Genomic DNA, 4,377 nt, shown 5'->3' on the forward strand with positions numbered 1-4,377 from the left:
TAAACAGCTTCTACCCCCAAGCCATAAAACTCCTGAAAATCTCATCAAATGGCTACCCAGACCTCCTCCCCCTTTACACCACTGCTGCTCTCTGTTGTCATTTATGCATAGTCACTTTAATAACTCTACCTACATGTACGTACTACCTCAACTAACCGGTGCCCCTACACATTGACTCTGTATCGGTACCCCCCTGTATATAGTCTCGGTATTGTTATTTTACTGCTGCTCTTTAATTACTTGTTACTTTTATCACTTATTCTTATTTTTATTTTTTTTAACTGCATTGTTGGTTAGGGTTTCGAAAGTAAGCATTTCATTGTAAGGTCCTGTTATACCTGTTGTATTCGGCGCATGTGACTAATAAAATTTGATTTGATGTTGATGTTATGAATTAACCTTTGACCTCCAGGCCAATAGCTCCTGGTCCTATGGTATAGGCCTCAGTTGCCACTAGATTTAGTGTTATAAAGCACTTCATTTTGACAGTGTAGTTGGGAATGTTGGTAATGAAATAGTGTATAATCATAAATGACTGCTTCATTATTGTTATCAGATAATGCCTACCACTTATACTATTCAAGTATAGTCAACAGATTGAATTCTTTGTATAGAATATTCACCCGATTCAATCGACACTGTTACATTTAAAGAACGATTATTTTCATATTTTTGTCTGATTTCATGTGGAATTGTATGAATCTGTGTCATGAGTAGGTTGAGACATTATCTGATACCAAGATAGATCGATCAATTATCTGTTATTCACTTACACGTCCAACTATCAAATATTCCCCTTTCTCGGAACCATGAGCTGTTAGTCTGGAAGCCAAACGTTAACTCGTAACATCAACGTCAAATCGCGAATTACCTTGAACAAATGTTCTGAATAGATGTTTGTATGAGATATGCTCCTTGTGGTCCTCCGTGGCTCAGTTGATAGAGCAAGGCACTTGCAATGCCAGCTCAGTGGATTCGATTCCTGGGACCACCTGTACGTTAAATGTATGCATGTATGACTGTAAATTGCTTTGGATTAAAGCGTCTGCTAAATGGCATAAAATATGTTTGATAGATTTAGAGTTGACACACCATTGTTTCTACATTGCTGGTAAAAGGATGGTTCATTTTGAATGATTCCTTTGTTTTGAAACAGAATGTGATACGTTCGGTACAAGTCAAACTCATCTGAGTTCTCTCACAGAAAGACACGCTCAGTGTTACTTAACAATTATTTTTGTTGCAGACACTCCCTAGTGGTGTTGCGTGTTCTTTCTGTAGACTTTTTTTTGTTTTGAAATTTCGCCTAACAATTTCATGAGAGGACTGGTTTTGGCATGGGAGGATCTGACAGAGAGGCAGCAAGAGAGAGAAAGAGATGACTTATGCACGCAGAATGTTCCCCCTGTTTTTCGGCACTCCCTCTGCTTGCTGAGCTGGTGAGAGGCATAGGCTACAACAGTGTGAGAGGAGTGCCAAAAAACTGGGAACAAACAAACCAGAGATCGAGCAAGAAGGCAAGGATAGAGGGTCACACTTAGGTCCTCGCCAGTCCTACAGGGATCCAGAGACATTGACAGCACTAAGATTAGTGTCATCAACACAGACGAGTTTAAAGTATAGCTAATCCTTCTAGCGTACAGAAAAACCCTTTCCTCTCCTATACATTTCACAGTAAACCTAAGAAACTTCAAAAAGATAGGAATATGGCGAAGTCAGAGAGGTAGGAGGACAAAAAGACAGAAAGAAAGGGATGAACTGGGCTGAAAAGAGAGCAAGAGACAGGGTCAGGCAGAGAGAAAGAGAAAGCCTGGGTAAGTGACAAGGTCCGGAAAGCTGAGCTGGAGCTGGAAAACAAGATAGATGACCCTGGCAGAGGCATGATGGGTGAGAAGAGCGTGTGACAGGACTATTTGCTGGGAAGAGCAGACCACACCCAGGCCACGCTCCGATGGCAGGGTGCCAGGATGCTCTCTGATTGGAGAGAGAGCCTGAGCCGAGCTGCCTGGCTGTGTTGTTGACAGTGACCAGTCTGTGTTCCTTTCCTTCAGCCCTCTGTGACCCTGACCCGTAGACCTACTCTCTATCTGTCATTTCTAGCCAGTGGGCTAGGCAACCACTCAGGGGGCTCTCCTTCCGAACACTTTGGCAAGCTATGTTCTATTTGTGTTCATTTGATATTGATGCAAATGTAATCTGCACCCACCACTGCATAATAAATAACTACAATGAGATTATAAAGTCAGCCACAGGTCAGCCAATTGTGATCACACGGTTCCGTTTCCACGACCACAGTACCGCCCAGCAAGGTTACAGATGCTACAACATGGGTGCGCCACAAATGTCACCCTATTCCCTATATAGTGCACTACATTTGACCAGGGCACATAGGGCTGGTCAATAGTGGTGCACAAAAAAAAAAGATTTGTGTGCAATTTTGGACGCATACAATGACTACCATAACTTTAGATAACACCCCCCTAGGCTCTGGAAACTCCAGATTATTATATCCTCCCAACTCCGTGATTGGGTTAAACGTCCGCTTGCGACGACCCATGCTGTGTCTTGCTGATTGGTTGGTTGACTCGGTCCACAGGGCTAGACCAGCTGGCTGTGCCAAACCCCCTCTGTTGTAATCCTAATGTGGTCCTATCCCTGTGTCTCTGGCATCAGTCCTGCTTTTATGTTGTACATGCAGCTCTTGTTCAGTTCAACTATGCCTATGGATATGGACTGCTGATGTAAAATGCTGTTTGTCCTGACCTATGAGATTGGCTCACAGTTTTTGGAAATGGTTATGTCGTACAGTGCATTCGAAAGTATTCAGACCCCTCAACTTTGTTACACAATTAGTTACGTTACAGCCTTATTCTAAAATGAATTAAATTGTATTTTTTCCTCATCAATCAACACCCCATAATAATAAAGCAAAAAATAAATAAAAAAATGTATTTGCAAAATTATGAAGAAAAAAAAACTATCACATTTACAAAAGTATTCAGACTTTTTACTCAGTACTTTGTTGAAGCCCCTTTGGCAGTGAGTACAGCCTCGAGTATGACGCTACAAGCTTGGAACACCTGTATTTGCGGAGTTTCTCCCATTCTTCTCCGCAGATCCTCTCAAGCTCTGTCAGGTTGGATGTGGAGCGTTGCTGCACAGCTATTTTCAGGTCTCTCCAGAGATGTTCGATGGGGTTCAAGTCCGGCCTCTGGCTGGCCCACTCAAGGACATTCAGAGACTTGTCCCGAAGCCACTTCTGCGTTGTGTGCTTAGGTTCATTGTCCTGTTGGAAGGTGAGGTTTCCACCAGACGTGCCGCTTGGATTCTCGCTCCTTTCTCGGAGCTCTACAGACAATTTCTTCAACCTCATGGCTTGGTTTTTGCACTGACGAACTGTCAACTGTGGGACCTTATATAGACAGGTGTGTTCCTTTCCAAATCATGTCCAATCAATGTGCAGAAACATCTCAAGGATGATCAATGGAAGCAGGATTCACCGGAGCTCAATTTCGAGTGTCTGAATACTTATGTAAATAAGGTAATTCTAAAAAACAGTTTTTGCTTTATGGGGTATTGTGTGTAGATTGATGAGGAAAACATGTAATTTAATCTTAGAATAAGGATGTAATATAACAAAATGTGGAAAAGGGGAAGGTGTTCTGAATACTTTCCTAATCCATTGTATATGGCTACATTTCTAACTGCACTGACGATTGATGTTTACAGCCGTTTTATTATTTACAGAAATGTGCACTACCGACCATGCCTTGCCCTTTTTTTTTTTAACAGTTGAAGACATTGTTCTCAGCCTGGCTTTTCTTGCCTTTGCTGTGTCTAGACTGCCCTTACGTTCAGTACGGGTGATAACGATTTTACACCTGTTACTCAACACTCTTCACGTTTACTGATGTCAGGGCAGTGGAGGAGCAAGTCAACAGAGGAGCAGTTCTCCTCAACAGGCTCCCATTATGTTCTCTCTCTCTCGCTCTGAAGGGTCAACCGTCTGCTGGACCTAATTTATGACAACCACTTTGAAAACACAGGGGAGTGCTGTGGCACCACACTTTGGTGCTACAGCTGTTTTTACTGTCACCACAGCTGTTTTTACTGTCACAGCCATAAAGCTCCTCTGGGAAGAGAGAAAGGAAGAGAACAATGGATGGAAATACAAACAGAGCAGGAAAGGATGACTAAGATGGGGATATGAAGGAGAGTGGCGTGAACTTCTGTATTTAACTCCATATTAATCGGAGTGATCATTATTATAGCTATCAACTTCTCTGTGATGTTCTTTCCACTGTAATATAACAGAAATCTGTTAGGAGGGGAAAGGGGAAATTATAAAGTCAGGGTAAGGGAAACCACTAATTGTTC

Source organism: Oncorhynchus mykiss, chromosome 30, assembly GCF_057628025.1.
Source record: "Oncorhynchus mykiss isolate SJ-2025 chromosome 30, ASM5762802v1, whole genome shotgun sequence".
In the NCBI taxonomy this organism is placed as follows: Eukaryota; Metazoa; Chordata; class Actinopteri; order Salmoniformes; family Salmonidae; genus Oncorhynchus; species Oncorhynchus mykiss.